The 13,612-nt window shown below is 46.3% G+C and overlaps 1 protein-coding gene across 7 annotated transcripts in view; it reads left to right on the top strand.

Annotated features, from left to right (window-relative positions):
* The window catches only part of SMCO4 (single-pass membrane protein with coiled-coil domains 4), a 62,806-nt gene that overhangs the window by 17,155 nt on the left and 32,039 nt on the right, over positions 1-13,612 (top strand). Inside the window, exon 1 of one of the 7 annotated variants that reach the window (XR_012015854.1) lies at positions 1,838-1,859. The exons of 5 other annotated variants lie outside the window; for them this stretch is intronic. The gene's annotated coding sequence lies outside the window, so the exon portion shown is untranslated. Of the gene's footprint in view, positions 1-1,837; positions 1,860-9,661; positions 9,828-13,612 lie in introns of those variants that run through there. One more of the 7 variants, XR_012015848.1, reaches the window with a different exon arrangement.

The raw sequence follows: 13,612 nt of genomic DNA, 5'->3' as shown, positions 1-13,612 counted from the left end.
GCTCAACCACTGATCCATCCAGGTGCCCCATACCCAGTGTCTTCTAAGCAGAGTCTGGCCTTTTGTCCCACACCACTTTGGTTTCAGGAGCCCTGGGGATGGAAGACATCCTGGCTGGGAGCAGGGAAGTGTGGGAGCAACTCCCCAGTCTCTTCCCAGGCGAGATGTGACCTCCCAGCTGTGGGTGTTGGGGATGGGTCCCCCAACTCAAAGCAGCTTCTGGGCAGAACTGGAGTTATGTCTTCAGCTGTCACTCAGATGTCACTGGAGCTCGGGATTCTCAGTTTTTACTCTTCGTTGGATTTTCCTGTATTTCCCTCTTTTTCTCTAGGTGTTCTTACCTGAGGCCATGGGTGAGTACAGGGAGATGGTGAGCTCCACCAGATAGTGCAGGTGGTAATGGAGTCTTTTAGCCACCTCGCCTGTACGTACCAGCTGTTGACTGGAATATTCCCCCATCTTTGGTATTCCATGCTCTCTCTGTTTTTGAGGAGTAAACAGGTTTAGGTGTGTGTTTGCTGTGTCCTTCTCTACAGTGCCTTTCCCCTAGGCTACTCACAGAGTCCTGGCAGTAATGCTACTGCCCATGGTCATTTATATTTGCTGGCATGTTGGAATGTTTGGGTGCTTGGCAGAGGCATTGCTTCATTGAGTACCCCCAGCAGGCCATTGTCACCACATTTTACACATACGGATTCTCAAGGGATGCCACAGACCTGAGACTTTTAGGTAGCACACCCCATAGCTTCCTCTGGAAGTTTAGTAGGAAACACCAGAGAAGGTGTTTATTTAAAATCCATTGTATTCTGAAAGCGAGAGAACCTCCTCCTCAGATACTGTCCCTGCTGGCTGGTTTGTGGTGCGGTTCCCTGCCAGGAGTGCCTGGGCCCATCCTGATTTCTCTCCAGCCTTTTTACTTAATCTGCCTGAGTTTGTATCCTAGAAATTGGAGTATACTAATATCTGAAAGACATAAATGAGACAATGTACATAAAATCACTCAGGACTCAATGAATGGTTTATTACGTTCTGTCTTTAACCCACTGTGACTTGCAGCTGCCACAGACCTCTGCTTCTGCAGCCCCATCAGGGAGATAGACCTGGAGTCCTGGCAGGCCTCATTGCGGTGGATGCCCACAGGATGCTTTTCTTCAAGGTCTTGGCATGGTGGTGGTAGTGGTGGTTTCTCGATCTGAATGCATTATAAATGAGAAATTTGCAAGCTGTGGTTTTTCTTACTAAAAGAATTGCAAGTAGGATTAAGCACAGGACTGTCCAGCATGAACCGCTCCCTGCTTGGGCGTCCAGGCTTCAGCCACAGGATTTGGTACAGTGGGTGACAGTTAACCTGTTTGTCCATCTGCTCAGCTCAGTGGGAAGCTCTGCAGGGGCAGGGACTTGGTCCATGCCTTGTGATAGCCTAGGCAGCTTATGTGTCGTACTCTGTGAGGAGCACGGTTGATATGGGCGCCTGTGTGGCTCAGTGGTTGAGCGTCTGCCTTTGGCTCAGGTTGTGATCCCGGAGTCCTGGGACCAAGTCCTCATCGGGCTCCCTGTGGGGAGCCTGCTTCTCCCTCTGCCTGTGTCTTGCCTCTCTCTCTGAGTCTCTCATGAATAAATAAAAAATTAAAAAAGAAAAAAAAGAAAGATTTGGGGGAACTGGGATCACTTACTTGATGCCGTAGAAAGAAGGCTGCGGGCAGCAGCAGCCATTGGTTTTGCAGAGTTGGCTCTGAACCACGAGGAGGCGTAGGGAGCCGGAGGGGCCCAGAAGGCTGCAGTCCTGCCCCGGGGTCCCACAGCCCAGGCTTGCCTCCTGTCCACGCTGCCTCTGTTGAGAGACCCCAAACCAGCACCAGGTAGGTGCTTTGTAATGAGCCCAAGGCGTGAGTGGTGTTCTCCCTATTCTACAGGCCAAGATCTGGAAAAATCGCCTCGCTAACAGGTCGGCCAGTCCGTCCAGGTTCCTGGCCCCTAACTAATCTGATACACTGCACCTCTCCCCTGAGGACGTATCCAGCCTTACAAATTTAATTAACCTGACAGCCCTAGAAACCTAAATTAGATCTAAGGAAGAACTTTCTAACTTTTTTTTTTTTTTTTAATTAGAGTGAAAATGGGGCATTTCCAGAACAGGGCTTTTCAAGCTATCAGCCATGATCTATAGTCATAGAATCAATTTAGTGGGTTGACACATAAAGAACTGAAAAGGAAAGGGACAGAGTAAAAACTATCAGGACATCACAGATGGTAAGGCTGATGTGTGAGCCCCCGATCACGATGGAAATCCATTTCTGCCTGGGGGTCATGGTCAAACATGTCCTAGAGAGATAGGGATTATAGTTTAGATCATTACAGGTTAGACTGTAAGGTGCTTGGGGGCAGGGGTCTGTTTTCTCTTTTTATGTTTCCCGCATCCTTAACCCAGTGTCGACCGAGTATGTGGTTGGTCTATCCCTCCATCTGGGAGAACTTACTGCGTTTCTCCTTTCTTCCTTCAGACTGGAAGGGGTCAGGCCGCGTCCTGTGCTGTCCTCACAGGAGACGAGGGCCGTGCTATTTCCCTTTGCGAGTGAGGAAAAAAGCTGAGACGCCAAGCGTGTGACAGCGAAGCGCTGGGCTCTGAAGTTGAGGACGCTGGGTTTGCATCCTGGGCGTGCCGTGGCCACGTGCATAGCTTGGGGCCACTTCTTTAACCCTACTTAGCTTCCCCGTCCCCATCTTTAAGCTTGGCGTAATCAGGGTGCCTGCCTCGGGTATGGCGAGGGTTGGAAGAGAGAAGTCGAGCTCAGGGCCTCTGGCCCAGGGCTTGGCACCTGAGAAGCATCTGCTGAGCCGTTAAGAAGCATTGTGCGCTGCCCTTGTTTTTATGGTGACTAGTAAGAGAGACTTCGTGCCTCACGACAGGTGCATTGCAGGAAGCCCCTGCTGGAGCTCCATCCGTGATGGCTGGAAGCCCGAGCCTGTGGTTGGTCGTGCAGGGACAGGAAGGGGCTGTTGCAGTGGAGCTGATGTCTGTGCATGCAGGGAGGTGCTCTGGTTTTGTTGTTTAGAGAAAACAGTATCTCCCGTGTGCAGTGAGCTAGGACTATCATCGTGGAATCTGATCATATAAACGACATTTCTTAGAAAAGCTAGGTGTCTTTTATTTAATCAAAAAGCAAGAGGTTTGTTTTTTTTTTTTTTTTTTTTTTTTTTTTAATGTTATGGGTTTTGTTGTTTTCAACTATGCGTGCTCTACACACACCAGAGAGGCAACTGATTATTTACTGAAATGGAACATAGCCACGTATGTGATGAAATAGGTGCTTATGGGTCCAGTAGTCGTGACGTGTTCAGGGAAAGCTCCAAGATCAGGTAAATCCTGGTTTACCTGAAATCGCCAACTGGGCCCAGCAGCACCACAGCCCAGTTAGAATGAGCTGTAGGAAAGTAAATACATGACGTTCTCAGGGTATGGACATTGGGCAAAACCCCAGAGAGACTTGGTTTTGTCATTAGCCCTGCTTTTCAAGGCCAAGTCTGTTTACTTCTGTCGTGTAGCTGTCTTTCTACCCCAAAGTTAAAACATTTTTGTCCTTTATATCCATCCCTTAGTGCTGATTTTGTATCTTGAGAGGGGAGGGTGAAAGACACTAAAAATTATTCAGTGATTGAAAGTTTCAGGTGTATATTTTAGTTGGAATTGTGACTTTCTCCCTTGTTTGGAGGGTCAGGTGCCATAGTGGAGAGCACAGACTTCAGCTAGACCTACATTTCCAGCCAGCCTGTCCTGCTTTTCTACCAGCTTTATTGAGGTATTATTAACAAATAAAATTGTATATATCTAAGGAACACAACTGATGATTTCATATACATCTACACTGTGAAGTGATGAGCACAGCCAATTAAGTAACATCCATTGGCTCATACAGTTACCACTTTTTTGTTTGTGTGGTGAGAACACTTAAGATCTACTCTTGGCGGATTTCAAGTATACAATACAGTGTTACCAGCTGTGGTCACTGAGCGGTAGTTAGACCCCTAGAACTTAGACTTATAACTTAGCTTGTTCTCTTTGACCATCGTCTCCCTGTTCACCCCACCCCTCGGCCCCTGGCAAGGGCCATTCTATCCTCTGCTCCTGCGAGCTTGACTTTTTTCCCATCCCACACATAAGTGAGACCATACAGGATTTATTTTTCTGTGTCTGGCTTCTTTCACTTGGTATAATACCCTCCAGCTTCATCCATGTTGTCATAAATCTGCCTGTGCTGTGTGACTTTGGGCAAGTACCTTCACCTGTCTGCATTGCATCTGTGAAATGGGCTAATAATAGTACCACCACCTGTGAGTTTGTGGAGGATTAATTGGATGATAAATGTAAAGCCTTCTTGGTCATGTGTGCGTATGAACTCTTCAGCTCACATCATCATCGTGGTCCTCATCATCGTGAGCACTGATGTTATCAGTGGAAGGGCTTCCAGGAGACTGGGATTATAGACCTGACTCTGCCATTGCTAATAGCTGGGCTTGGATATGTTGCCAAACCTCAGTATTATTTTCTCTAAAACAAGGGAGAGGCCCAGATGCTTCAGACTCCGAGCTCGACTGCTCTGTTTTGTGTGCTGCATGTTCTATTTCTTCTGAGGCCTCAGGATGTGATGCTGGCTGCCAGTGGGGGTGGGGTGAGAACCCACTTTCTGTTAAGGACCTGTAGCTCTCTGCCTGGTCGATGTTTGTCCTCATGACGTTTGTTTTTCTTCCCTTGACTTTTTTTTTTTTTTTTATGATAGTCAGAGAGAAAGAGAGAGGCAGAGGGAGAAGCAGGCTCCATGCACCTGGAGCCCGATGTGGGATTCGATCCCGGGTCTCCAGGATCGCGCCCTGGGCCAAAGGCAGGCGCCAAACCGCTGCGCCACCCAGGGATCCCCTTCCCTTGACTTTATATTCTCAGCTGGTCTTCCTTTCCTTAGCCTCTGCCAAACAACTCTAGGCTCTGTATGCTTTTCCTAGTGGACTCAGACCATGGGTGTGCCTGGTGGGCTGGAAGTAAGCCTCAGCTGGGCACAGCCTCCCACCTGGGGGAGGCTGCAGGTAAGGGGGATCCTTTCCCTTTGCCATTGGTTTTTTAATTCTGTTTGTCCTTTCCACCTTCCCCAAACCAAGCAACGGGGCTGCCTGTGCCTGAGGTTGACCAGGGAAAGCTGCTCGTGAGCAAGGGATGACTTTTTTGCTTTGTAATAAACCACTTTCTCACTTTGTTTCCTTTCTGGCCTTTGGCGCTAGCCGGAATTTTCCAGAGCTTGCCAGAGCTCATCTCGCTGTAATTTTATATTTTGCACGTGCATCTCTGCTAGCCCCGACCTTTGCAAAAAGTGGAGCTGTGGAGTTCATCTCTGGCCTGCCACTGGCGTTTGAGGTTTATCTCCTTGTTCCCGGGGACAAGCATGCACAATGAATTAATTGAGCTGTTTTCGGCCCACTTCCTGCCTAATTGAACACCTGCCCAGCAAATGCTGCCAGCGCGTGGGCCCGGCACCTGATTCGCCAGCCGTCCCTGTCATGTTGGTGTCTTGCTTGTATCAGAAGAAGCGGTTTTGTCATTTGCAGTTGGCTTACCGTGTCCTTCAGAGAGCTGCTTGCTTCTTCACTTAATTTAAAGGTGCCAACGTGTCCTCTTTAGGTATAGTCCCTCTGTGTTCCCGTCTTGCCACTGTCCTCCCAGTTAAGATCATTGCTGATTGTCCGCCTGGCAAAAGCTGCTCAGAGACCAGATACGGAGAGAGGGTGTGGGTGTGTGTCCTGGGTTGATTCTTATGCTCGCCTTACTCTCCCTTGGGCCCCAGACTAAGTTTCCAGCGTGACATTCTTTTTTCTTTTTTGAAAGATTTTATTTATTTATTTGAGAGATAGAAAAGGAGCTGGAGGGGGGACAGAGGCATAGGCAGAGGGAGAGGTTTAGACTCCCCTCTCCGCAGGGAGCCGAGTGTGGGGCCTGATCCCGGGACTCCAGCCTCATGACCTGAGCCAAAGGCAGACGCCTAATTGACTGAGTCACCCAGGTGCCCCCGTCTAGCAGGTCATTCTTTTTTTTTTTTTTTTTTTTAAGATTTATTTATTTATTTATGGTAGACAGAGAGAGAGGCAGAGTCACAGGAGGAGGGAGAAGCAGGCTCCATGCCGGGAGCCCGATGCGGGACTCGATCCCGGGTCTCCAGGATCACGCCCTGGGCCAAAGGCAGGCGCTAAACCGCTGAGCCACCCAGGGATCCCCCTAGCAGGTCATTCTTAAAGTAGTGCTCATGGTTTAGAGCTGATGAGAAATATTCTTTTATAGGACGGGACATAGTTTCTTTTTAAATTAAGATTTTGCTTGTTCAGAGCAGTGTCAGGATCACAGCAGTATTGCCTGAAGGTACAGAGATTTCCCACATACCCCCGCCTGCCTCCCTGCTACGTGGCCTCCCTCATTATCAGCACCCCCTCCAGAGCAGTACTCTTGTTACGACTGATGAACCTACACACTGGCACGTCATCACCCAGAATCCATAGTTTACCTTAATATTCACTCTTGGTGTTGTACATTCTAAGGATTTGGACAGAGTACACAAGGACATATATTCAACCAATGCCCTATATCTAGTATTTTCACTGCCCTAAAAATCCTCTGTTCTCCACCTATTCATCTTGCCCTTCCTCCCAACCCATGGCAACCACTGATCTTTTTACTATTTCCATAGCTTTGCCTTTTCCACAGTGTCATAGAGTTGGAATTGCAGTGTGAGGCCTCCTCAGAGTGGCTTCTTTCATGTAGTAATATACATTTTAAATTTCTCCATGTGTTTTCATAGCTCGATAGGTCACTTCTTTTTTAGTGCTGAATATTATTCCATTGTTTGGATATACCACTGTTTCTTTATCCATTCACCTGCTGAAGGACATCTTGGTTGCTTCTAAGTTTTGGCAGTTTTGAATAAAGCTGCTGTAAATATCCATGTGCAGGCTTTTGTGTGAACATAAGTTTTCATATCTTTTGGGTAAATACCAAGGAGTGTGATTGCTGTATCATATGGTGAAAGTATGTTCAGTTTTGTAAGAAACTGTCAAACTGTCTTCTGTCTTCCAGTGCCAAACTATTTTGGATTCCCACTACCAATGAGTATGAATTCTGGTTATTCCACATCCTTGCCAGCATTTGGTATTGTCAGTGTTCTGGATTTTGGCTGTTTTAATATAATAAGTGTGTAGTAATGTCTGGTGGTTTTGATTTACATTGCCCCAAAGACGTATGATTTGACAAGACTGTTTTATAAAGAGTCCACATTTTTGTCATTAGGGTCTTATATCTTTCCAAAGTAAAGTAATAGTTTTACTAAAAATGAGAGCCAGAGCAGAGAATCCAGTCCTCCCTGATAACAGAGAGCCTTCCTGGTTCATGGCCTATGTTGGGTCTTCTGGGCTGTTTTCTTTGGTTTAAAAATCTCATAGCTGACAACACGGGTTTTTCAGTGGAGGCCTGGTTTAGGTGTGATTTTGTTGTTAAACATATTGTGGAGACAGGCAATCTGTGTTAATTGCTTCGTAGAATTGTGTATCTTAATTATCTCTTCTTTTTTTTTTTTTTTTTTTTAAATTATCTCTTCTTGATGTTCAAATGGAAGTATGCTGTTTGGGTTCCTTTTGTCCAGATTTGAACTTATTCAAAAATAGGATGAGACTAGAAGAACATCTATCTTTAAAATTCTTTGATCTCACTGTGGTTTTGTATTTGCTTTCAGTTTCCTTTGTGGAATTTCATATTTTAAAAATATTTTAGGGAGTTATTCAAAAAGTTATGTGGAGGGATCCCTGGGTGGTGCAGCGGTTTAGCGCCTGCCTTTGGCCCAGGGCGTGATCCTGGAGACCCGGGATCAAATCCCACATCGGGCTCCCGGTGCATGGAGCCTGCATCTCCCTCTGCCTGTGTCTCTGCCTCTCTCTCTCTCTCTCTCTCTCTGTGACTATCCTAAATAAATAAAATTTAAAAAAAAAAAAGTTATGTGGAGAATTACCATAGGACCCAGAAATTCTACCCTAGGTATATATGTGAAAAAATAAAAAATGAGGACTCAAATCTTTTTTTTTTCTTTTTTTTAACGAATGTTCATAGTAGCACTGTTAATAGGACTTAAGTGAAGACAACCCAAATGTTCATCCACAGATGAATGGCTAAAGTGTGGTATATCCATGCAACGGAATATTACTCAGCCAGAGAAAGGAATGAATTACAGATATGTTACATTGTGAAGAGACCTCAAAAACATTATGCTATAGGACAAAGAAGCCAAACACGAAGGGCCAAATATTGTATGAGTCCATATATGTGAAATATCCAGAGTAGGCAAATCCATGGAGATCACCACTGGGTGGTTGCCAGGGGCTGGGGGAGGGGAACATGGGGATTGACCCCCAAATGGTATGAGTTTTCTTTTGGGGTGATGGAAATATTCTGGGCCTAGGTAGAGGCAGTGGTTGTACAATATTATAAATGTCCTAGATGCCCCTGAGTTGAATACTTTACCATAAATGGTTAATTTATGTTATGCAAATTTTGCCTCAAGTTAAAAAAAAAAACACTTTGGGGGCCCCCTGGGTGGCTCTGTCAGTTGAGTGCCTGCCTTCAGCTTGAGTCATGATCCTGGGGTTCTGGGATCGAGTCCTGCATCAGGCTCTCTGCTCTGTGGGGAGCAGCTTCTCCCTCTCCCTCTTCCTGCCACTCCCTCTGCTTATGCTCTCTTGTTCTCGCGCGCTCTCTCTCTCTCTTAAATAAATAAAATAAAATATTAAAAATTTTTTTTTGGAGAGGCAGCCCACATGTGTTCTTCTCAAGGGTAGATTTTCTAGCGACACAATAGTGGTGCTCCAGTGAGGCCTTTAGTATGGACCCAAGTAGGGATGCACAGTCTATCATCGCTGCCCCTCCCCCATCACAGCTGCCAGTTTAGTGGCCTGTTGGGATGGTGGCCCAGAGGGTTGCCTCCCCTCCCTTGGCCTGTTCCCACTTCTGTAAAGTGGGCTGAAAGGCAGGCGTCACCTTATAGAACATGACAAGAGTTAGGCAAGATAAGGTATAGAAAGTGCTTAGTACCCAGTAAGTGCTTAATAGATAGATATTAGCTTTTCATTAACTTAATTAACTTTAGATTTGGAGTCTGAAGAGAAGTTTCTGGTCTGTTTTCATTTCTGTGGAAGGAGAGAATGAGGTGGACTCAAGGAGAGATGCAAGATGCTGGAGGCGGAGAAATGAGAATTGATATAAGACCTCTAGGTTTTGCTTAGACTTTTGAGAAAAGGAGGGGAAAAATCCTGTAACCTGGGTCCTTTTAGGAGTCTGTAACCCCTTCCCTTGCAACTGGTGAAGCTGGTGAAAGTTCACCTCCACACCCACTAAAACAAGGAATGTTTGTGAAATACTTCGAGAAGTGCCCGGCAATGAGTGAAAGCTACAGCAGTACTTGATTAAGTGCAAGAAGAAGGAGAAAAAGAACCCTGAGTGAATTGTAGCAGTTTAAGGAGGCAGTGCTGGAGAAGTACCCCCTGCCCACTTCCCTTCCTCGCCTCTGCTTCCTGAGATGTGAGCAAGCTTCCTCTGAGGGCTGAGCACTCACCCTGCCGTGCCCACCTCCAGTCCCTGCAGAGCGTTGGGCAACTGGGTGCATCTTCGTAGGCTTGGTTTGCGTTTCTGAGTCCTGCTTCTTTCCTCAGAAGAAGGGACCTTTAGTCATCAGCTGGGCCCAGATGAACCTTCCAGCAGCGCAGAGGAACAAGTATACCCGGACCTAAGGAGAGGCTGTCATCCCTCAGCTGTAAGGGCAGAGGGGAGGTGTGGTGGTGGAGGGGAGTTGGTGACTTTCACCAATGAAGAAATACAGTTTTCAGCTCTTCTAGCATGAGATGGTGGAATGGAGATCTCAAATTTTAGGACATTACTCAATGGAAATGGGCACATTGATCTCTCTCTGATGTTTGTGCTAAACCTCTTTACTATGCAGTTAGCACCTTGTTATCTAGTGTTCTTTTCTGTTGTCACTTCACAGTTTACGGCCAGGTAATGTCAGCCCTGGTGTAGAAAGAGGATCACTGGACTTGGGTCTGAAGAGCAGTGGCTGAGTCATGTGTGTATAGGACTTCCACTTAGTTTTGATATTTAATCTGTTTAATTCCCTTACTTCTTTTGGAATTGGCACCCCCCACTCCCTGCCACTCCTGGAGAACTGCTTCTCCTTCCTCCACTCTTGGGCCTGCCTAAATGTCCTTCCTGATTGGCCCCTGTGCCATTGGTGGACCATTGGTGGACCTGGCTAGGCCAGTCAGGGCTCTCTCTGAGGGGTTTGTTTGTTTTGGTGAAAGAACAATTTATTGTGAGGCCCAGGGGTCTCAGAGACTCCAAGACAGTAATTGCAGCCATGGAATTGGATGTTAACATGGGGCTTTCCACAGTACAGGAACATCCTATACCCAAGTGAATGGAAGGCAGCCTTCTACATGGAAAATACAAAAGAAAAGCACGGAACTGGTTTTGCTACTTGTGGACTTCTCAGTCAGATCAAAGATATTGGGTGTTGGAGAAGGGAGACAATTTAATGGACCTACTACCCAGTGTAGGTCAGAGGGGAGCAGAAAGGCCTAGTAGACATCATTTCAAGCCCATGTCTTGGACGTTTTGAACTGGAGGCCCAAGAGCTTTTCCCTCAGACGTGGTGAAATGGGAATGGGGGTCTTGAACTCTGGTGGCCCTGGTTTCCGGTCTGGAGGAGAGAGCTGGCCTGTTGGGGGGTAGGAGGAAGCCGCAGGCAGAGAAGCAGAGAGAGGAATGTGTTCATCTGGGAATCCCCAGCTGCCACCTGCCCTTCCTGTGGTAAAGTTGCTCATTTGCCTCAGCTCACTGGAGGTGCTTTGTTTAGTTGCTTATAACCAAGGGTCCCAAAAAATAGGTGTTGTGATCTTCAGCAGTCACTGAGCTTCTCTTAGCTCACCTTTTTTCTCATGAGTACAATGGTAACAATAGTTGACTCACACGTACTGGAATGTTCAGATGAAAGAACACGTGTGTGAAAACTTTGGGGAGGATGGTAACATTGGAGGCAGGGAGGCTGTGACAAGCTGTGTGATTATTTTATTAACTATTTGACACTGATGAGCTGATTGTTCTGAATGCTGTTTGTTTCTTTGTTTAACTTAAAATGTTCTTTAAAAAAATTTTTTTTAAAGATTTGATTTATTCATGACAGACATAGAGGCATTGACATAGGCAGAGGGAGAAGCAGGCCTGATGCAGGACTCGATCCCAGGACCCCTGAGATCACGACCTGAGCCAAAGGCAGAGACACTCAACCACTGAGCCACCCAGGCGTCCCTTAAATGTTCTTTTAGAAACAAATGATGCTGTTAGCATATTCCTTTTTTTTTTTTTTTAATCACAGAATTAAAACAAGCTTGGCCCGATTTAGGTATTCATAGGCAATGAATGAATGGGTGTTGGTCAGTTAGGGCCCTTTCAGATCTACAAAAGCTTTCTCTGAGGTGAGCTCTAATCATGTCTTGGTGAGCACTGAGGATGGACTCCATATCAGATGGGCTGTTCCCTACATTTCCATGCTAGAGAAACTAGTGCTGAAATTCTAGAGTGTGCATTTATTTGACTTTGAAGTTAGGTCGCCTTGGGTTTGAATCCTGGTGTTGCTACTTGCTAACCTGTATTGTCTTTGAGCTTCAATCTTGCCGCTTGTAAAATGGGAATAATAATCCCAACCCTGCAGATTGAGAGTTACCGGAGAAGATGTATTTACAGTCCTTAGCCGTGTCTTATATGTGGTAGGTGCTGGATAAATGTGGCTGCTACTATTAAAAATCCTAGTGTTAGTAACAGTTGCCACTAAAGGGGGTAAGACTAGAAATTACGTGTCTGGATTTGGCATTTAATGACAAAATTAAATAATCAGAGTAAAAATCAATTTATCAACCACCATGGGGTGCCTCGTCTGTGCCAGAGGTGAGGTGCAGTGGATCAGAATGTGAGGAACCACTTTCCTGTCTCCTGGGGAAACAAGTTATGTATTTAGAGAAAGAAACACATAACGCAACAGGTATTGGGCTGTCAAGGATGGTAGAGGATTGGAAACAGAGAGGCATCACCGGAAGGCCTAGAGCTGATGAGGGGAAGAGGCAAGAGAAGAGAGGCCAAGAACTGAACATTCAGGGTGCTCTCTGGAAGAGGCCAAATGATATATACCTATTATGCTTCATTTTCCCTGTTTTATATTCTTTTGTCTTCCTGACTCCATCACAGACCTGCTTCGTGTTTCTGGTCATGGTGATGAAGATCCATACCCATCGCACATTACAGAATTTAACATTTTCTTGAAAATTCATTTTCTCTGTGAACAGTTGGCTTTTTGTTGGCATGCACCCTTCAATGATCAGAATTCTCCCAGTAAATTCTGTCCCCTCCCCCCCCCCATTTGCTCTGCCTTATCTTAGTTTCCTGCAACATAAGTGGCCTTTTTGGGAATTTTACTGTGTGGAATCACCGGCATTCATTCGGTGGATGTTTGTTGAACACCTACTATAGGCAGCAGGCAGGGCAGCATGCTAGGGAGGCCTGGGGAGGAGAAAGATTGAGCAGGGTGGTCCCTGCCTCGAAGTGGCTCGCCTAGCGGAGGAAACAGAGGGGCACATGGCCTCTAATTAAATGTGATTAGTGCTTCATGTTGATCAGATAAGGAAAGGCATTGGCAGGAGTCCCAAGTCCCCACGTTCCTCCATCAACGACTTGGTGCTGTGCTTGGTTCACGAAAGCTGTCCACCTCCCCGAGCGCAGTCTGTAAGAATGCCTTCTTTATTAGGATCTGCGGTCCTGATGTGAAATTTCTCTGCGTGGGTCCCTGCTTGGTGAAGTGTTTCAGGGAAGGTTCCTTCCGTCACCCCCACCCAAATCCTCCTCCAGGCGGAAAGTCTAGACGGAAAGAGAGTATCTAGACTCACGAGTCTGATCTCTGTCCTCCCACAGATTTACACTTGCACCTCCCCAGGCTTCCCTGTCTCAGAAATGGCACCATCATCAGAGCCTGAGAGCCCTTGTGCCACTTCCCTCTCTCTCACCCCTGTATCTGGTTGTCATGGAGTCCTGTTAGCTCTGTCCCCTCCTGCTTCTCCACTGCCATCACCCCAGCCCAAGCTACCAACTCCAACTGTAGCTGATGACTCTAGTTACTGGTTACTGGGTTCTGGAAGTAATTTAGGGGTATTTACAAGCCTTAAAAAAAGAGAGATGGGCACGTGGGTGGTTCCGTTGTTGAGCATCTGCCTTTGGCTCAGGTTGTGATCCCAGGGTCCTGGGATCAAGTCTCACATCAGATTCCCTGCCAGAGCCTTCTCCCTCTGCCTGTGTCTCTGCCCCTCTCTCTCTGGGTGTCTCTCATGAAGAAATAAATAAAATCATAAAAAAAAAAAAAAGGGAGACAGAGAAAGGAAGGAAAGGAGAATGGGAAACCATTAGAGTGCAGTGCATGTAGTAAGGTGGAATTTTATTTTGTGAAACATGTATTTGTGTATAATAATAGTCATATAGAAAAAGATTACTAAAGTTGCT

The sequence above is a fragment of the Canis lupus genome, chromosome 23 (assembly GCF_048164855.1).
Source record: "Canis lupus baileyi chromosome 23, mCanLup2.hap1, whole genome shotgun sequence".
NCBI lineage: Eukaryota > Metazoa > Chordata > Mammalia > Carnivora > Canidae > Canis > Canis lupus.
This window is presented reverse-complemented; position numbering and strand designations above follow the sequence as displayed.